The 22,500-nt window shown below is 37.9% G+C and overlaps 2 pseudogenes; both read left to right on the plus strand.

Moving 5' to 3' along the window:
* The first annotated feature begins 5,962 nt into the window (after positions 1-5,962).
* Positions 5,963-7,355, plus strand: LOC140531899 (small ribosomal subunit protein eS19 pseudogene; annotated as a pseudogene).
* A 3,853-nt stretch (positions 7,356-11,208) lies between these two features.
* LOC140531900 (Golgi pH regulator pseudogene) lies at positions 11,209-22,206 on the plus strand (annotated as a pseudogene).
* The last annotated feature ends 294 nt before the right edge of the window (positions 22,207-22,500 follow it).

A 22,500-nucleotide genomic window follows, 5' to 3' on the forward strand; every position in this document is an offset into this window, starting at 1 on the left:
GTAAGGCTTAAATCCACAAAAGCTCTTTAGTCTTTTAATTTTTCTCTTTGACATTAGTAAAGTTTGGAATCATCAGGACTATTAAATGTATGTTTATATAATGTGGCTTTCCCTTTTTTGTGGTTTGTGTACTTGTGTTACTTGTAGTCTAAAATGTTAAAAGTCTCTAGCAGTTGATTCATTAAATCATCCCTAAATTAAAACATTTACCAAGAAGGCAGTAATAAAGAAAATCTGGAAAAAGTATCTGCAGATAAACATTAACTCTTTGATTAGAATACCAGATTATTCCCCAGGGTGTCAGCGAAGAACCCACTAAACTTATATTTTGTTATATGAAAAATGATTGTTTATACCTTTTTTTCTAATTCAGAAGTCAAAAGAAACTTGAGTATTAAAACAGTACCATCCCACTTCCTCTGAAAAAACTTCCTGAACATTACCCTTTTTCTTAATGCTCTTTGGCTAGATAATAAGTCTGTATGATTCAGACCAAAAAAAAGTTATGTACGGTTATGCAGAACATCCTTATAGGTAGGTAATTCCATTCTGCAATCTTTTAGTTGAAAACAACCAACTTTGTTATCTTTTTTTTTCAATGACAGCATTGTTTAGGACTTTCTATTTCAATGTTGAAAGAATCTTACTTCAGATTAACAGACCTAAAAAGGATATTTTTATCTGACATTTCACTTCTTGACATCAGTCTTACTGCATCTTTCTATGCAGTAAAATAGCTTCCAAAAGACAATTCTAAAGTAACAATGGCAAGAAAACTATGGTTTGCAGTTTAAATGTGCAGATTCATGAACAGTAGCTTGATAGCATTGACTTTCTGCCTTCTGAGTTCATCTAATATGTCAAGAGGGACCAAATATACTGCTTTGGCTACTTACGTAAGATACCCCAAAAGACTTAGTGCAGTTATTTATGTTGGTGGTGTTGGAGTGCAGTGGGAATAATATAGCTACCATTCACAATACGTGAAACCCAGTGAAATTGCAATTTTATCCTCTAGTACAAAACAGGATGAAATCTACATAGCCAGCCTGCTCTGATGAGAAATCATTGTTTTATCATTTATTTAACATTATTTTTCTTTTTGCCCATTTTAAAAATAAATGTATGATGTTAAATATGGCTATACATATATACAGGTAGAACCAGATACATATGAATGGACAAATAGTCTGTAAAGGTTGCTACAAGAGAAGATGTTAGGTTTTCTGTTTCCTGTGGGCCTATCTAGATCGGCCCATAGTAAATGAAACTAGTTGAATGTTTCATCCAATTATGCTACATGCATGTAGAACCAGTCTATGTCACTTTCCAAATAATATGACTAGGGAACCATGATCATACCAAAGTTGCTTACCCCAAAACTTTACTATCAGTCAGTAAGTATTTATACCATAAATTTCCTTTGTGGTGCTTGTGTTGATCAGGTCACTGTTACAAAATGAATTTCCTGTTATTTCCTCTATTGTACTCGAGTATTTTCAATAAAGTTGTGTTGCAGATTGCTCCTTTAAAAAAAAAAAAAGAATTCTGACAGAATTCTTACTTTCTCAATTTTCAAGAATATTTTGTGAATTATGTGTATTAAGTGCTCTTTAGCAGCTTGACAGAATTTTCCCATGAATCCATCAAATTGAGTTTTTCCATGTTTTCTTGGATAGTTCCTTTATAGTTAGATCTATTTCCTTCTCCAAGATTAGATTATTTAAGCTCTCTCTCTTATTTTCTATATATTTTATATTTTTGAAGGTATTCCTCTATTTCGTTTGTCTTTTCTGTTATTTCACCATATCTACATACTACGTCCTGAATACTCTTTATTTCTTCCTCTTCTTTTTTAATTCACTTGATGCTTAGTAATTTTTTCTATCCTTCCAGGTTTATATTGTTTATGTAATTGTTTTTTTAAATGTGTTTTTTTAAAGCTACAGATTGTAGTATTTTATTTCCTTATTTAATCTGTCACTCTTCTTTATTTTGTGTATGTATATATGTATGTGTGTGTGTGTGTTCATCCTTCATTGGTGAAGAAGACCACGCCATCAGAGAAATGATGACATGACTTGCACTTGACCTTGTTTTGAGTGAGGGAGGGCTGGGCAGGTCACCAACCTCTCTTCTCCTCCAGAGCCATCTGAATCCAGCGACCAGATATTCATCAGGATGACTGGAGATGACCCAGGATGAGGCAACTGGGGTTAAGTGACTTGCTTAAAGTCACACAGCCAGTGAGTGTCAAGCGTCTGAGGGGAGATTTGAACTCAGGTCCTCCTGACTCCTGCACTGGTGCTCTATCCACTGCACCACCTAGCCGCCCCTCTTCTTTATTTGATTGGATTATTTAATCCATTTACATTTAAAGTTATGAAAATCTAGATTATATTATCCTCCATCTGTATCTAAAATGTGAGGTTTTTTCAAGTTATGATTTTTTTTCCCCTCTCTTCTGCTATAAACCTTATTGTGGTCCTTCAGTTACTTAATTGTAACCTTTTTTTAAGGTGGTCCTGTTCCCGCTTGTTCTCTTCCCCTCATCCCTGATCCCCTCTTCTCATTTGTTACATTTTACCCTTTAGGGTTTTGTTTATTAATTGCTTTCTCCTACTTTATCTGGTTATATATTTCTTCCATTTTTCTTTTCTTCTCCGTTAATTAAGTAGAATCTCCCTTCCTGTCCTTTTTACTAGTTCTACCCATTAACTTTATTTTTGTGTCCTTTTACAAAAAATATTTCTCATTTGCTTCATTAGCCATTTTCTCTTTCTGTTTATTCTACACATTCATATTCTGGCTCATGACCCCTACTGTTCTCTCTCTTTACCCTGTTATTTTTTTCATAAACCAAAGTTTCCAAGATATCCATTCTTTTTTAATCTGTTTATTTTAAACTTCAATATAAAAACTTATATATACTAAATGAAATCTATTATAAACTTAATTTTTAAAACTTAAATACAAAATAAGAAAAGAAACATTGTCATGTGCACAGAAGAACTTGAGAAGATTCTAAATATACAGCAATAAATTTCCATTTTAAGAAAGCCTATATAATAAGTGCTACATGTTATGCTCAGAGCTGTTCACTTTTTCTTTGCTTCCTTATAAGTTTTTTTCTCTGCTGTGCACTTTTTACTTTGTTCTTTTTTCTCCCTCCTTCCCCCAAGAGGGTACAAATAAGTGTGGATACATATATACATGCATACATGCACACATATACACATGTATGTATACTTACACACATATACATGCAAACATACATATTCATATATGCACACAAAGATATATAATGCATATACACATAAATATGTAAACCTACACATATATATATACTTAGATATCTATGATCACACTCATATATAGACATCTACATTCATAGGCATCTATGCAATATCATATTATATTTATTTATCCTCTGTTTCTCTGAGGGTAGATAACATCTTCCTTGATAAGTGCAAGTCTTTCCCTATTTTTCTAAGCCCATCACCTTATCATTTCCTACACCACAACAATATTCCATTCTTATACTGTCTAGTTATTTTAAATAGTCTAAAACACTATTGATTCATATGGTTCACATAAAGTGTGGTTTCTCTATTTTTCTCTTAAGATTAAATCTATTTTAGCTTTGACTTTGTCTACAATCATGATTACTATCTCTGTTTTTCTTCCCCTAATAAATTCTACTCCTGATCTTTATTTTACATTTATATGTATCTCTCATTTCCTATTCCTCCTAACTCTTCTACTTCTACCCACTACCTTGCCCTCCTGTTACTTAACCTACCCCCTTCCAAGGATCCCTCCCTTTATTCTCCCATTCCCATTAAACACCCTTCTATTACCACCTCCCCTTATCCTAATCCCTCACCCTGTCCTCTAGAAATCCCTCCCTTATCATCTCCCCCCTCCTTATCACCTTAGCTTTTAATTTCTTTCTGAATTTAGAAGACTTTTATACCCTTCTATCCTCTTAAACCCATTCTCGATGAAAGTAGGATTGCAGAACTACCAGCCCTTCTCCCCAACCTAATTCTTCTGTGTCAGTTCTTTCTCTTAGACCTCATTTGTATAAAATAATTTCTCTTTTTACCTGTTCCTAAACAGTTTCACTTTTTAAATCATATCATACTCAGGTCTACTCCAGTCCTTCTTAGGAACTACTCAATTCCTAATAAAAATCTTAGACATACATTTTACATTTCCTCGTATAAAAGGTAAGCAGTCTGTCTTTACTGAGTCCCTTATAATTAGTCTTTAATAAGCATCATATATTTCTCTTTGATCTTATATGCCAAGTCTATTTAGTTCAGGTTTTTAAAAAAATCCTGAAAGTCTGACAATTCATTAAATATCCTTTTTTTAAAAAAAAATTCAGGATTATGCTTAACTTTTCTGAGTGTGATATTTTCAGCTGTAACCCCAGGTCTTTTACTGTTTGATATATAGTGTTCCAGGAGCTGTGGTGTTTTAGTGTAGCCACTGCTAGGTTTTGTGTGATTCTAATTGTGGTACCACCATATTTAAATTGTTTTTTTCCTTGTTGCTTGTAATATTTTATCCTTGAACTGGAGGTTTCAGAATCTGACTATTTTATTCCTGTTGGTTTTCCTTGTAGATTCTCTTTCAGGTGGTGATCAGTGCATTTTTTCTATTTCTACTTTTCCCCTTTGTTCTAATGCTTTAGGACAATTTTCTTTATTTCTTGTATTATTGTATTCATTCTTTTTTTAAAATCTTAACTTTCAGGTAGTCCAATTATTATGTTTTCTCTTCTTGATCTGTTCTCCAGATCAGTTGTTTTCCTTATGTTTCTCATTCTCTTCTATTTTTCATTCTTTATATTTTATTTTATTTTTTCTTGGTGTCTTATAACTTCACTGGCTTCCCATTGCCCAATTCTAATTTTCAAGATGTCATTTTCTTCCCTAAGATTCTAGATCTCCTTTTCTAGTTGGTTGACTTTCTTTTCATAATCTCTTTGTTTTCTTAGATTGTTCTTATCTTTAAAAAAATTTTCCTCACTCTCATTTGAATTCTAAAGTCTTTTTAAAGTTCTTCTATGAATTCTTTTTCAGGAGGTAACTAACCATTTAACATTATTCTTTGAGGTAGGAGACGATTTTTTTGCTTCAGTATCCTCTTCTGAAGATGAAGTCCAGTCTTCTCTATTTCCATAGTAACTTTCTATGATTGGACTCTTTCTCCTTTGCTTACTCATTTTTCAAATTTGTAGCAGCTTATTTTTTTCGTAATTACTTCTAGTCCTGGGGTATGGAAGATGGTACCTCTGGCCTCTGACCCTCCTTCAGTGATCTCCTCTAGGTTGGAACTGAAACCAAGAATTCTGCCCTCCTTTAAGTGCCCACAGCTAGTGGTGTCCCTGCCCCACTGCTTTTTCACTCATTGAGTTCATTCTCACTGGTTCGTTCAAACCCAGGGCTGCATTTGGGCAGCACAGTTGGATCTAGCATTCCTTATCAGTAGAGGTTCCCTTAATCTTCCCCGCAGAGGCTGGCTTCCCACACAGTCTAGGAGGTGAAAGTTCCTGTATCTGAGACTGAGGCCACCTCATAAGCCAGCTAGGCAAAGGACTCACTGCTTATTGTTTCAGTGGAACTAACCTGGAGGTGTTTACTCATCAAAGGGATCAAACCTCAATCCTGGGATTTTTCTTCAGATATTCAGCAGTTGTACCAGAAGGACCAGTGTTCTGCCTCAACTCTTATTTATTTTTAGTTCTATATTTGCCCTGAGATGCTATTTTGTCTTGTTTGTGAGGGAAATCTGGAGAGCTTTGGATTTTCTGACCTACTCTGCCATCTTCCCAGATTCCTCTTCCCAATTTATCCATTTTTAAGCTCTACTGTGTAGTGACTTTATGTCACTGCCTTTTAGGGCTTATCCCATGGATTCTCCTTTTCCACTGAGCCTCACTCTCAGAACAATGCCAGTTATTGCAGGTGTCAGAGAGGACATTTCCCTACAGTAGGTTACCTCTCTCTGCCACCATTGATTTAGAACCTTTTTGGTTGACCTTTTTTCCCCTACATTTGCTTGGAAATCTCATCACTGTGTCTATGCTTTCCCACTCCTTCAGGTGCCAATTGTTGCCAGGGATTCCACCTTGCTACCACTGAGGTCAAGTAGTCTTTTTAGGCACCAAATCCCCTAGGCCTCATCCAGTGTAAAGTCCTCATCTCCCCTTCACCCAGAGAAGCATTCATCAGTGGAACCCCCTCCCCCCTCCAAAGTAAGGTTTCCTCTCTTTTTCCCTTTTGTTCAATCTTTTCTCCCTCCTTCTCAGTCACTCCCCAGAAGCTCTTCTCTTTCTGAGATCACAGAGGTCATTTTCCCTTCATTGCTAGCCCTTGATTTGACTCCAACACATCCCTCACTCCTCTCTCTCTGCCTATTCCTCTCCTCCCCTTTCAGGTATTCTCCCATGTTACACTGTAGTTGGACAAAAGAGGGATTCACCTGTAGCAAGGGTGTTGCCAGATTCTGTCCATAGGCCTTTGTCTGACTCTTCACTCTTATCTCTACCAAATTTTTACCTTCACTTCTGTCTCCTTGTATCCATTTAGAAAGAGGCCTTTTACTGGTCTTTCTGTTGTTACCCTGTTACTATTACTGTCTATATTTATTTAATTTTCTTGTAACTCCATTGTTTGGGGTGTTCAAGAAGCAAAAAATCTCTTCAGTTCTAGTTTTCTTTCTAAAAAGATTTCAAACTCCTCTTTATTATTGAATGTCTATCTTTTGTCCTGCATGGTTAAGCTAGGAGTTGTAGGATAAGTCATCTCACCCTGGGCTGCATCCTGAGCTCTATCTCTCATCTCTATCCTCCCACAGAAGGCTGGAGTTGCAAGTGAGGGACTTGAATAAGCTGGAGTTCATCTGGGCCCTGGCTACCTTTTTGAAAAAGTCAGAGAAGTTGAAAGTCCTTGAATGGGTGGACAGGATCACATTGGCCAGACAGAAGGTGCTGGTACTCTTTGATAAGTGGTTCTACATGTAGGCTGCTTCCATGGCCTGTTACCTGTACCTTTGAGGTGTTGCAAGTGCAGGATCTATGACCAAGACCTATAGTGAGTGCCAGTGCAAAGGGGTCATGCCTAGTCACTTTAGCAGAGGCTGCAAGAGAGTGATCCAAAGGATCCTGTAAGCCCTGGGAGGCCTCAAGATGGTGGAAAAGGACTAGGATGTGGACCAGAAGCTGATACCTCAGGGACAGAGAGATCTGGACAGAATTGCAGGACAGGTGGCAGCTGCCAACAAGAAACATTAAAACAAACCACACCAGATTCATTAATAAGTTGCCTTGGGAGGAGCCAAGATGGCAGAGTAGAAAGACACACATATGCTAGCTCCAAAACCCACAGCCCATAAAATACCTGTAAAGAACTCCCAACAAATTCGGGAGCAGCAGAAGCCACAGAACAACAGAGTGGAGGAGATTTCTGTTCCAGAGAGCCCTGAAAACAGACACCAAAGGTCTGTTGCCCACCAGACCCAGAGCAGAGCCCAGCCCTGCTTTGGCCGCATGGCACCGAGAGGAACAGATCCGAGCAGACTTCGGGGATGGAATCTCTAGCGGGTCCCTCCACCCACAAGTGACAAGGGTGGGTGAGAGAGTCTCTTTGGCTGGCGGAGGCGCTAGCAGAGAGGGGCTCCCAAAGCAGGCAGGGGCTTGGATCCATTGTTGAAGGTCTCTGCATAAACCCCCCAAGGGAACTGAGCTCTGTGAGGCGGCCCTGCCCCCACCTGAGCACCTGAATTTAATCTCACACTGAGTAGCAGCCCCACCCCTGCCCAAAGCCCTGAGGCTGGGAAGCAGCATTTGAATCTCAGACCCCAAGCCCTGGCTGGGCGGACCTGGAGGCATGGTGGGGGTGGACAGGACACTCAGAAGTCAAGTCACTTGCTGGGAAAATGCCCAGAAAAGGGAAAAAAAATAAGACCATAAAAGGCTACTTTCTTGGTGAAGAGGTATCTCCTCCCTTCCTTTCAGATGAGGAAGAATAAGGCTTACCATCACAGAAAGACACAAAAGTCAAGGCTTCTGCATCCCAAACATCCAGAATAAATATTCCATGGGCTCAGGCCATGGAAGAGCTCAAAAAGGATTTTGAAAATCAAGTTAGAGAGGTGGAGGAAAACCTGGGAAGAGAAATGAGAGAGATGCAAGAAAAGCATAAAAAGCAGGTCAACACCTTGCTAAAGGAGACCCAAAAAAATGCTGAAGAAAATAACACCTTGAAAAATAGGCTAACTCAATTGGCAAAAGAGGTTCAAAAGCTCACTGAAGAAAATAGTTCTTTCAAAATTAGAATGGAACAGATGGAGGCTAATGACTTTAGGAGAAACCAAGAAATCACAAAACAAAACCAAAAGAATGAAAAAATGGAAGATAATGTGAAATATCTCAACTGACCTGGAAAATAGATCCAGGAGAGACAATTTAAAAATTATGAGACTGCCTGAAATCCATGATCAAAAAAAAAGCCTAGACATCATCTTTCATGAAATTATCAAGGAAAACTGCCCTGAGATTCTAGAACCAGAGGGCAAAATAAGTATCCAAGGAATCCACAGATCACCACCTGAAAGAGATCCAAAAAGAGAAACTCCTAGGAACATTGTGGCCAAATTCCAGAGTTCCCAAGTCAAGGAGAAAGTATTGCAAGCAGCTAGAAAGAAACAATTCAAGTATTGTGGAAATACAATCAGGATAACACAAGATCTAGCAACTTCTACATTAAGGGATCAAAGGGTGTGGAATATGATATTCCAGAAGTCAAAGGAACTAGGACTAAAACCAAGAATCACCTACCCAGCAAAACTGAGTATAATACTTCAGGGGGAAAAATGGTCTTTCAATGAAATAGAGGACTTTCAAGCATTCTTGATGAAAAGACCAGAGCTGAAAAGAAAATTTGACTTTCAGACACAAGAATGAAGAGAAGCATGAAAAGGTAAACAGCAAAGAGAAGTCATAAGGGACTTATAAAAGTTGAACTGTTTACATCCCTACATGGAAAGACAATATTTGTAACTCTTGAAACTATTCAGTATCTGGGTACGGGGTGGGATTACACACACACATACACACGTGCGCGCACGCACACACAGAGACAGAGTACAGAGTGAATGGAATAGGATGGGGTCATATCTTAAAAAAACATGAAATTAAGCAGTGAGAGAGAAATATATTGGGAGGAGAAAGGGAGAAGTGGAATGGGGCAAATTATCTCTCATAAAAGAGGCAGGCAAAAGACTTTTTAGTAGAGGGAAAAAGAGGGGAGATGAGAGAAAAACATGAAGTTTACTCATCACACTTGACTCAAGGAAGGAACAAAATACACACTCATTTTGGTATGAAAACCTATCTTACAATACAGGAAAGTGGGGGAGAAGGGGATAAACAGGGTGGGGGGGATGATGGAAGGGAGGGCAATGGGAGGAGGGAGCAATCTGAAGTCAACACTCTTGGGGAGGGACAGGATCAAAAGAGAGAATAGAAGCAATGGAGGGCAGGATAGGATGGAGGGAAATATAGTTAGTCTTATACAACACGACTATTATGGAAGTCATTTGCAACACTACACAGATATGGCCTATATTGAATTGCTTGCCTTCCAAAGGGAATGGGTGGGGAGGAAGGGATGAATAGAAGTTGGAACTCAAAGTTTTACGAACAACTGTCGAGTACTGTTCTTGCTACTAGGAAATAAGAAATACAGGTAAAGGGGTATAGAAAGTTATCTGGCCCTACAGGACAAAAGAGAAGATGGAGACAAGGGAAGGGAGGGATGTTAGAAGAGAGGGCAGATTGGTGATAGGGGCAATCAGAATGCTCAGTGTTTTGGGGTGGGGGAGGGGACAAATGGGGAGAAAATTTGGAACCCAAAATTTTGTGAAAATGAATGTTAAAAGTTAAATAAAAAAATAAAAATAAGTAAATTGCCTTGTTTGGGAAAAAAAAGAAAATATTATTCCATTCCCTCCTCCTTTTTCTAATGAGTGTGGAATAGCCTTGCATTATTCAAATGCCCTTTCTTTTTATTTGAAGTTTTTTGTGGTTTGCAGAACTTGTTGTTTCTGAATTGAATTATTAATTTTAACAACTATGTGTCTAAGAGTTTACAACCCTGTTTTGTTTTTTTTCTGGATACAATCTATGTATTCTTTTGACTGGAATTTCATGCTCTTTGTTCGGAAGTTCTGGGAAGTTTTCTTCTATTAAATCCTTCATTATTTTCTTGTCATGTTCTCCTTTGAGCCCTATGATCCTTAGGTTATCTCTGTGCATTTTGTCTTTTATATCCACTTAGTGAACATATTTTCTTTTAATGTTTCTATTCTTTGTTTCTCTTCTAGATTGTTCTATACTTCTGTCTATTTGTATTCCCAATCTCTTGTTCTCTCTTTTGTTTTGTTGGCAAGGCTTGCCACAGTTTAAGTTTTTCTATTTTGCTTTTTGCTTTGTAGGACATAAATTCTGTTTTCATAGTTCTCATTTCCCTTTTAAACCACCCAGGAACAGTACGTTGTAGTTCCATGTTCTCCTCAAATGCCACAGAGTCCTTTGTCTCATCAAGTGTTGATTCATTTTCCTTTGCTTTACAGTATTTATGCATAGATGCCTGAACTCATTTACTCAATCTGGAGTCCATATTTCCTTCTGTTGTCACTGTTTTTCCTGTTGATTTATCTATTTATATTCCAGGTTTTGGAGATTTCTTTGTTCAACTTTAAAGAGCACCAGGGCTTTGGAGTCAGGAGAACTGACTTCACATCTCATCTCTAATCCTGTCTGTATAACCTTGAGCAAATAACTTAACCTCCCTGGACTTATGTTTCCTCATTTATAAAATAAGGGAGTTGTACTAGAAGACCTCTAAGGTCTCTTCCAACTCACGTTCTCCTTTGTAATGATCCCAAGATCTATAAAACCTTCCCTCATTTCTTTAGTTGGAGTTGCTCTTTCCCTTGTTAGCCCTATCAGTTATATACCATTTTGGGGGTCATTTTCTTTTGTACTTATAGTAACCTACTTTAGGCAGCTAGACCAATGGGTACAGAGTACCAGTCCTGGAATCAAGAAGACCTGAGTTCAAACCTAGCTGTATTCACATACTAGCAGTGTTACCTTGGGCAAGTCACCTAACCTTTCTCTGCTTCAGTTTCCTTATCTATGAAACAGGAGTAATGATAACAACTATTTCCTAAAGTTGTATTCAAAATAAAATGAGAAAATATTTGTAAAGCACTTTGCAAACCTTAACATGCTACATAAATGCTACTTATTATTATATTATGGTCATATATATGTATATTATATCAACCTACTAAACTGTAAGCTTTCAGGTCAGACACCGTTTCTTAGTGACTTTTGTATCTCCTCTTGTACTCTACCTTAGATATAGCATATGGTAAATGTTTGTTGAATTGAACTGAATTCTGAAATCAGAATTTTAAGACTGATAAGAGAAATAAACAGAACAAAATCTAGTTTCATAATGAAATCCAACAGAGATTTCTTAGTGGTTACAGTCAACTCGCTAACAAGCAACCCTGAACAGGCAAAGAGGGCTTTTACAGAAGTGACAATTCAGGAGACAAATAAGCATATCAATTTTAACTTTCCTTTCACTCCAATTGTCACTCAAGAACACTGTTATGCCTATTATCCAACATTAAATAAATACTGCTATGACTTTCTGACATCAAATTCACATTATAACCATGGTTTAGCGTGACAGCTGAACAGAAATGTTCCAACATCTTCTCACAATCTGCGTTAGGTACAGTAATTAAAATGGCCAAATTATGAAGCTGCCCCAAGAGGACTGAGTGCAAATTCCCAATGTCACCTCCACTGGCCTGAGCTATATAGATTCAATAGGTGTGCAGTCCTGAGTCACAACTAGCATAGAGTAAATGGGGCTCTGACCAGGGTGGTAAGAGCTGAAAGGGCACATTGTAGTCTTTTGATGCTCGATGTCGCAGTCCTCTGCCGGTTCCCTTCTCCCCACATGATGCAACCTCCCCAGAGCCTCCTTGCTATGTATCCTTTCACTGCATTGCTCTTTTCCTAAGGCCACATGCCTACCCAAGTAGTATTTTTCTTTTGAGGCTACTTGTCTCATTCTTCATCCCCTTGTCCTCTACCTAAGCTCAACTAAATTCAGGCATAATTCCGAGTTATAGCCATGCCATAAAACATGGCTGAGAATCATCAGATCATAGATTCAAAGCTGAAAAGGACTTTGGAGGCCATCAAGTCAAACCTCTTCTTTTTCACATGTGAAGATAGATGAGGTAAGAGAGACTGATTTGCCCAGTCACATAGCTGTTAAATGTCTAAGGCAAGATGTAAACCTAGTGTTTCTGACTCCTAGCCATAACATACTGTGTTGCCATGGTGCCTCATTTTGCTAGGAAAGCATTGGTAATTAATTCAAAAACAGAACCACCTCTGTTTTTATTTGCTCTGTTTTTCTTACTTTTATTTTTAAAAAGACTAGAAGAGTCTAGGCTTCAGGCTTTCTCATATAGATGTCTTCTATAGATGTCTTTCTATAGAAAACCTCCATAGAAAAGATTGATCTAACTAGACTTACAAACTTGGGGACTATGAATTCTACCGAAAATTCTGCCAAGAAGAAAAAAAAATGATTTCACATGGGAAAGCCAGGTGAACCTCTTTAATCTTCCTATTTCTTTCTGCCAACTTAATGTTACTCACCTTTGGGACTGGAAGAGGAAGAGCCACAAGGTAATTCCTGCTCTTCTGTGCTCTCTATGTGTGAAAGCCTAGGGACCCAGCACCAAATCATTATTATTCTTGGGGAAAACTTTCCCAGGGTACCCTTTCTCCTAAGATTACAATCTTGGAATCATAGTCATGGAATTTTAAAGCTGGAAAGGTTCTTAGTAACTATCCAGGACTATTCCTCTTGGACTAGTCAGTCAATTAGTGGATAAACGTTTATTTGCACTTATTATGTTCCAGGAGCTGAACTAGTGACAGTAAAAAGTCCTCTCCCCTTCTTTTGTCTCTTTTCAACTTACAACCACTGCTCTTATTTACACGAACTGGAGCCAATCTGAGAGACCTTATAGGATTTTTATGATATTGGCTATCATGAAAGTAGAGGTGCCAAGACCTAACCACACACATCTCTACATTAATCCATTTAATTATACCCAAATGTATACTTTTTTCATTGGGTTCTTAACACACAACATACAGTAGTCAGGAAGGCTGCATGAATTTGACTGGATAATCCTTTTATAACCCAGTGAGCTCATGCATTATTACCTTACCTTGGCTTCTCTCCACACCCAAGCTCCCACAATAATTAGTCAAACCAAGAATCAAGTTACAAGGCTGCTGCTAGAGAAAAGATAAGAGTAATGACTTAAATTACCTATTTAAATTCCATCCCTAAACCCTTATCAACTCACTGCCTCTCCACATTATTCCTTATGTATAAGCTCATCGCCTCTCTTGTCACAATGTTCCAAAATGATGGTATTATAAATAACAAGAACATGTTGAATGTAGCAGCATATATAAAGGTTTCCGAAGAACACCTTCACAATAACCCTGGAGAGAAAGTAGCACAAGTATCGTCCCCATTGTACAGATGAGAAATCTGAGGTTTAGAGATAGGTTAGGTGACTTGTCCAAATATCACTAAACTAGTAAAATGTTCGAGCTAGAATTCAAACTTAGGTGTCTTCTTCCCAAGTTCAACACTGCTTTACACTAGGTTGTAGTTAACAGACATATTGGAAATTGAAGTTTTAATGAATTTTTTTTGTTTTAGATGTTGAAAATATTTTTTTTAAAGGTGGAAGAAGACAGAGTGCTGCTGTTATTTAGTTGGTCTAATCATGTCCAACTCTTGGTGTCTCCTTTTGGGGTTTTCTTGGCAACGATACTGGAGTAGTTTTTCATTTTCCTCTCCAGCTCATTTTATAGATGAGAAAACTTAGGCAAACAGGGTCAAGGGACTTGCCTAGGGTCACACATCTAGTTAGTGTCTAAGGATGGATTTAAACTCAGGTCTTCCTGACTCCAAGTTCCTTGCTCCATCCAATATGCCACCTAGCTGCCCTAAGATTATAAACAGCCTTGTCAAAATGAGACTAAATCTCAGCATTGGCTGTAACACAATTACAGATCAGATATTTAAAAAAACAAACACACATCTATGAAAAACAAATCAGAAAAAGTAATGATCCTAGCACTTTTAGCACATTAGCAACAAGATTATAGTCCAGAGCTAATGGAGAAAAATAAAAAGAACTGGGCTATTGGACAGAACATAGTTACCATCAAAGAGGAAAGAGACACAGCTGGTGGAAAAGTAAGAGGGGTGAACTATGAAAAACAAGGCAAATAAGAAATCCTCCTAAGAAGAGGAAGGCCAGCACTATTCTCCCTAAAGACAGAGCTGCTCAAGGGCTGATGAGAATGAACCATTGACTGAAAACTTAGACTGTGAGGAGGGATAAAAAAGTGAACTTAGAAAAATCCAGTTAAGAGAGGAAGCCGCAGTTGTTCACAAATTCCTTTGTTTATTTAACAGATATTATTAGGAACATCCAGGCAAAGAGGACCCCAAGAATAAACTTCTCACACAAAAATGAACAGCTGAAGCCAGAAGTTTGAAATTAGTTTGTGTTATAGTTGCTGGTACAGGCACTTGAGGTGATTATTAAATTTTCATCTTAGAAATCAATAAATGCTCCAGAACAGGGTCAGATTTATTGTTTTGCTTGATTGTACAGTTTTAAGAAAGTTATAGAAAAATGTTAATAATGCTGATTAAACTTAAAAGTGTGCTCTGGGCTCATTGGAGGAGGGGGTGGGAAGGTGAGCCAGTTTGTTAAACATTTAGCAGTACATCCCTATTTGAAATTCAGTGCTGCCAAGGTCTCCCATTGCCTGTTCTGTGTGAATGAATGGGAATGCAACATGGCTAATATGGAAATGTTCTGTAGAATCTATATAAATTGCTTGCCTTCTTAGGGGGGAAAAGAGAGTTTGGAATGCAAAATTTTAAAAGATGAATGCTAAAAATTTTTGTTTACATGTAATTGAGAAAAAATTAAAATTTGATATAAAATAAATGCAATCCTGTTTATAAGAGAAAGAAAGAAGGAAAGAAAAAGAGAGAGAGAATCAAAGGACTTGGGTGCAGATCCTACCTTTGATGTTTGCCCCTCATTTGTAAATGGGGACAAAAATTTCACGGTAAAGCATTTAGCTTGTGCTTGGCATGTTTAAGTGCTATATAAATGATATCCCTTAATATTGTTGTTGCTGTTACCCTTTATGACCTTGGACCACAAAGGTAATTATCTATTATCCCATTTGATCCTCATAACAATCCTGGGAGGTAGGTGCTATTACTTTCCCCATTTTACAGATGAGAAACCTGAAGCAGACAGAAGTTAAGTGACTTCCCCGAGTCACATAGCTAATAAGTGTCTGAAGCCAGATTTCAGCTCGGGTCTTCCTGATTCAAGATCTCTTGGATGTTTTGTAGATCTCTTGGATCCAATATCTCTTGGAGCAGGAAGACCTGAGTTAAAAACCCAGCTTCAGACACTTACTAGCTGTGAGTGCTCTATTTATGGCAGTTCTTTTTTGTAGTGGCAAAGTCCTAAAAAATAAGGAGGGGGACTGTCCATTAGTTGGGAATACCTCACCAAATTATGGTATAGGAATATAATGGAATATCATTGTTATGTAAGAAACAATGAAGGGACAGTTTCAGGGGGGGAAATAACAATATGAGAAGAAGTATGAACTGATACAGAGTGAAATGAGCAGAACCAGAACAACTTATACAATACCAACAAAACTGAAAAGACAATAGCCTTGAAAGATTTAAGAACTCTGATCAATACAGTGACCTACCACAATTCAAAAGGATTAATGATGAAGCACATTATCTACCTCCTGTCAGAGAGGTGATAGACTCAATTCATTTTAGGATATGGCCAATGTGAAAATTTATTTTGCTTGACTGTACCTGTTACAAGGTTTTTCTTTTTCTTTAATGAGAAGAAGGAAGGAAGGAGAAGAGAACAATGTATATTAACTAAAAAAATAATAAAATAAATGAGGGAGTTGTACTAGATGACCTCTTAGATTCCTTTTGGTTTGCAGAGTTACAGGAATGGTTAGTGAAGTCATAGGGTAATTAATTCTCATGCCTTTTCCAATGATAACATTGAAGCAAGCAAGAAAGAGTTGGAAAGGGAGTGAAATAAGGTACAGTGTTCCTTAGACAGAGTGGGTCATGTGAGGTTGCGCTCCCTTACTCAACCATCATGACAGTTTGTCCCCAGGCCTAAGTTCCAAAGTTAAAAGTATTAACTCCCCCAAGGTCTTTGAAGGTCTGGTCTGAAGGATGATGTTCTGGGTGAGGATGGAGATGGGGTAAAGAGCAAGAGCAGGTTAAATGCTAGGAAAAATGGAGCAAACTATAAATTATTTAAAATATCTATTAGTTTTATAAGAATATTTGCTCTTTAAGCAATTTCTTGGGGTTCTTAACAGCATATTTAATTATCTCAGAAGGAAGAAAAATGCATTTGAAGTTTTCTTTCTGAAGAACATAAAAAAGATTTCCCTCTTGATGCAAGATGACAGTCCAATCCATCTTTCTTGGAATACACTGGTATTGACTTTCTTACTTACATCTTTTACTAATTAACTGAAACTAAAATCAGCTCCTTGGCCATGATTTGCTGCATGGTTGCTCTTAACTGCTCCCTTCACCTAATTAATATTTTTTAGTATTTTTAGTATTTATCTGCCAATAACCAAAAGATGCAGGAGGGTCATAAGGTGCCAGAGAGGAAGACAGAATGTGAACTGTTTGCATGACATAATATAATAACATTAAAGAAGTAGTAGTGTGGTACCCTATTGATAGAATGTTATGACCACAAGTCGTGGAACACTAGTCTCCAAAGAATTAATAGTTTCACTCAGAGGGAACTGGACAGGCAAATGGTGGATGTGAGAAGTCAATATGTTACAAAGAACTATGAAGAAGAAGATTAAAGGTTATCCCCAAAGAGATATGAGATCAAGAAAGAAGATGGGCTAGCCATAAGTCAGAGTAAATAATTACTGCTAGCTTGTGTATTCTATTGGAATCCTTAAACTGTCAGGAGAAATTGAGGAAAGCTCCCAGCATTCCAGGAGGTCCACCACTGGCAAACTTATGGAAGCACATGGATAAGATGAGCAAACACAAGCAGGCTGTGTTCTGCATCATTAGCGGGGCAGGAAATATCAACATTGAAAAGACAACTGGTAAATTTATGTATTTGAATAGACTGACCTAAAAATTGGTAAGCTTTCCTCATTTGAGAATGGGAATCACAATTTTATTGTTAACCAGAATTTGCTTATCTCTAGTCTTTCAATTAGTCCTATATTAATAAAAGGTCATTTTCCCTTTTTACTTCTAATTTAATTTTTTTTTCTTATTCTGTGCTGAACATGTCTAAGGGCTAAAAAATGATAGCATGGTATGGTGGATAGGGCCCTGAACATGGAGTGAGGAAGACATGAGTTCAGTTCCTGCCCCGGGCACTTAGCAGTTGCGTAACCTTGAGTAAATCACTTAAACTCTCTCTGTGTGAGTTTTCTTTAAAATGAGAGGAATGGATTCAATGGCTTCCAATGTCCATTCCAGCTCTAAATCTATATCATCCTATGATGCTAAACTCAGCCATTCAGTGTATCCATAATCTCAACAATTTGGATAATCCCTACTACAATGCAATTAGTAATAATGCCTCCTTGTCCCATACAACTCTTGTCTATGTCCTCTGGTAAGTCATCTACAGGGAGTGCACCCAAAGTTGGTGGCCCTTCCTCTCTCATTCTTGATGTTATATGGGCAGCACTGAGTCTTCGTGTTGTTTATCCCTTGTTCTCGCTGCATGAATGGCCCGCCTACTATTCCAATTATATACTACTTTGATGATATAAATTTGTGTGTATGCATATATATACATACATATATATATATACATATATACTTTATTTGACTTTGTGCAGCCAGTTTCAATGAAACCTAATTGTAAAGAGTTTCAGTCTACTGAACTAACACAATCATTTTAAATGTATATACACCATAAATATCTGCTGGTCCAGTAACTCATAAAGTCAAAGATTCATATTAAAAAACAAACAATAAACTATCTACATTCATATTTATTAGATCCAAGACAAAGCCACCCAAAACAGCATAAAATCTCACTGATTTTCTCTAAGTGGAAGAAATGCCACATCTGTTATACAACAATTAAACAGAAATTTGGCATTATTGTGAGCTTTTAAATTACTTTCATTGATACTAACCAGGAAAAGGGAAACTGAGCTATATTTTCTAGAACACTTCCTTTAAAAAAAAATGAATAAATGTAACAAAACACACACACACACATCCACATCAGAATTGTGGGTAACCTAAAGGGAAATGCAAAGGTGAATGAATGGGGGTGATAAGTAGACTGTAACAAATTAACCTCTTGGTTCAGGGACTCATCTCCTCCTGTCTGGACTACTACCAGGCCCCTTATTTTCTCTTTGTCTAGTCTCTCCACTCTGATTATCTTCAACACAGCTGCCATCACGATTTTCTTAAGTGCTGGTCTGATCGTGTCACTCCCCAGCTCAATAAACTCCAGTAGTTCTCTATTGCCCCTGGGTAACAGCTCCTCACAACCTGGTCCCATTCTATCTTCTCAGATTCATTAGTTAGTCAACAAACATTTAATTAAACATTTACTATGTGTCAGGAATTGTGTTAAGTGTTGGGGACACAATGAAAGGCAAAAACTTTGAACCTAACCTCAAGAAGTTCACATTTTAAGGAGGGAGACAGTATTCAAGCTCTTATGTATAAATTGTAAGTTCATAGACATTTCTTCTGAGTTGCTATGTTCTTCTGAGTCTGGCACTGTATTAAGCCCTAGGAATACAAATACATGCAAAAAGAGAGACAAGACCTGTCTTCAAGGAGCTTTAAATTTTAATCAGAGAATGCAACATATTAAAAGGAACTGAAATGTGGGGGCTTCAGGGTAGGTGAAGGAAAGAAGGTGTTCATTCAGAGGCATGTCAGACAGGTCCAGGGAGTCAGAACTGGGGGAAGAAAGAGGACAGAATTGAGCATGACTGACTCGGACACTGTTTCAAAATGGAAATTGCAAGAGGAACCCACTAGTGGGTGGAGAAAGCCTCAGGGGTGGAGGGATCATCCAGGGAGAGAAGTCTATAGTAGAAGAGGAATCATTCAAGAAAAGAAGACCATAAGGAAAGAGATATTCTAGGGGTAGAAGGCATCTGAGGCCTAATGAAATCTAGAATGTTGAGTGGAATTATCACAACTATCTATACGCAATGTACACACAGTATAAATGGGAAGTAATTCCAGAGAGATGATGCTAGCAGAGATGGAGGGATGACTGAGAAAGACCTCTTGCAGAAGATAGGATTTGAGTGGATCTTGAAAGAATCTAGGGAAGATGGATGTGAGGAGAGAGAATATTCCAAACATGGAAGACAGGTGGTGAAAATCCATAAAGTTAGGAGGCTGCCATTTGCAAGGTAGAGCAATGATGGTAATATTACAGGTTGAAAAAAATATGTTAAGAGGATAAAATCTAAGAAGCCTGGAAAGATGGGAAGGGGCCAAGTAATGAAAACTTTGAAAGCCAAAAAGGAGAATTGAAATTTGATCCAAATATGATAATGAGTCACTGAAATTTAATGAGTAGAAGAAGTAGTGGTGAGGAAACATGGGCAGACGCACACATTATAGGCAGATTGCTGTGACAGCTGAACTGAGGACAGATTGGAGTGGGGAGAGGTTTGAAGAAGGGAGGCCAACCAGAAAGCTATTGCAATACAGTCCATCTATGAGGCAAAGATGGTGACTATGTGAGTGAAGAGAAAAGGATATATAAGAGAAATGATGAGAAAATAGAAATTACAAGACAGCAAAAAATTACATATTTGGAATTAGTACAAGTGAAGCCTTGGCGATGATATGGAGGTTTCAAAATTAGGTGAATGGGAGGATGACAGTAACAGGGACATTTGGAAGCAGGAAAGGTGTTTTTTAGGAAAGATGAATCTTACTTTGGACCTATTGAGTTTGAGATGTCTGTGGGACATTCAGTTTGAAATGTCCCATAGGGAGTTGGTGATGTGAGAATAGAGGTCAGGGGGTAGGGCTGAATAAATTATACACTACTCTCCATTATGGACTCCACCATCCAACAAATTGGTCTTTTCTCATACATTCTAACTCCCATCTGAAGGCCTTTGCATTAACCTTTCTTCACACCTGGAATACACTTTCTCACCTCCAACTCATAGAATCCTTCTCTTCCTTTAAGAAGCAGCTCAAGCAAATCTTTCCCCATGGAATTTTTCTTGATACCCCCAAAGGCCGGTTCCTTCCCTTCCAAACTACCTTTATTTAACTGCTTTGTATTTATTTTGCTTTATATGCTTACTGTGTATACTTACATTGTCTCCACAGAGATAAGTTCTATGAGAGTACAAATTATATCATTCTTTGTATTTGTACCCACAGTGCCTATCATAGTAAATGGTCTATGGCAGGCACTTAATAAATGCCTGTTGATTAAATGATTATTTACACACAAGTGACATCTTGGAACTATGCCATCTTGGTGAGGTGGTCACAGAGGGAAGGAGATTTTGAGGGCTCACAGATGAAAATTCTGATCATTTTGTGCTCAATATTAATTAAGCACCTAGTATGCACAAAGCACTGTACTAGAAGCTCGGGATAGATTAAACACAGTCGCTACTTCTTTGGCTTTGGATAGTTGTTCTTTATGAAATAGTTGTTCAAGGACTATGAGGTGCACCAATGTGTTGTACAAGTGGTCTCTTCAACCTTTGCCTTTTCCTATACCATGTTTGAGCTATTATCTGTGAAATCTGGGGAATGATCAATAGTAGTTCCCATTATTTTCTCTGGGGATAGACGAGTAAATAAGACCCGGTCCCTACTTTCAAATGGACAAAGTGGACATACACTGTGTGTAATTCTGCTAATCCTTGTTTTTATGGCACCTTTGTACACCAGTTATTTTATTGTACTTCTTCATGTCTTCATGTACTTCTTCTGGAAACTAGGAGATCCATTTCCCATACTCAGCCCAAAACATGGAATCTTGTCTATTGAGCGACTCATCAGCCAGGTGGGTGTGATTGGGATCACTCTCATGGCACTACTATCTGGATTTGGTGTTGTCAACTGTCATACACTTACATGTTCTACCCACTCAGGAATGTGACAGACACAGATGTTCTAGCCCTGGAATGACAACTACTTCAAACCATGGACATGATCATCCACAAAAAGGAAAAGATAACCATGTTCTGGAGAAACCTGTTCCAAAAAGGAGACATGAACAGCAAGCTGTCAGGCTTCTGGGGAATGATTAAGAGTGTTACCACTTTAGCCTCAGGAAGCAAGAATCTTACTCTCATTCAACCAGAAGTGGATGCTTTGGAAGAGCTAAGTAGACAGTTCTTTCTGGAAATAGTTGATCTATATGCTACAAAGGAGAGAATAGAACATTCTAAAACTTTCAAGGGAAGATTCTTTAATTTTCTAAGTTATTTTTTCTCTATTACTTCACTTGGAAAGTTTTAATGGCAACAATCAACATTGTATTTGATCGAGTATGGGAGACTGATCCTGTCACAAGAGGCATTGAGATCACAGTGAACTACCTAGGAATCCAGTATGATGTGAGAATCTGGTTCCAGCACATTTCCTTTATCATTGTTGGAATTATAATTGTCAGAGCTATCAGAGCATTACTGATCGCTTTTACTAAGTTAGTTTACTCCATTTTCAGCAGCAAGTCCTGCTCTTAGCACAGATCACAGGCTTGTATTTTGTTTCTTCAGTGCTTCTCACCTGAATGAGGACACCCCTTCAGGACTGTCCAATAATCATAATCCTTGGAGAACTGAAGTTTAACTTCTACCAATTCATGTTTGAAGTGATCTTTCTGGTCAGTGCTCTTCCCAGCACTCTCTTCTTCTACCTAGCTCACAAGCAAACCTCTGAGACACATGTGACATCATGAACAGAGAAGATTCAAACCTGTCTCAAACTGCTGAAAGCTCGAGAAGCACTCAGAACATCACAGAGGAGGGAAACTGAGCAGGTTGGGTTTTTTAGGTAACAGAAATGCCTACCTCGAGTATTTCTAGACTTCCTCTCATAAGGAAACAGCATTCATTTATGCTATCAGTATTGGCAGGAGAGAGGACAAGGAGATTCAACCTTTGGGTCACGGAACATTTTCTGTATGCAATATGGCACCCACATCAGAAAAATCAAAGGGAGTCAAGATAAAAGGAAAAGACACACTGGAAGA

This window comes from Notamacropus eugenii, chromosome 3 (genome assembly GCF_028372415.1).
Source record: "Notamacropus eugenii isolate mMacEug1 chromosome 3, mMacEug1.pri_v2, whole genome shotgun sequence".
Lineage (NCBI taxonomy): Eukaryota > Metazoa > Chordata > Mammalia > Diprotodontia > Macropodidae > Notamacropus > Notamacropus eugenii.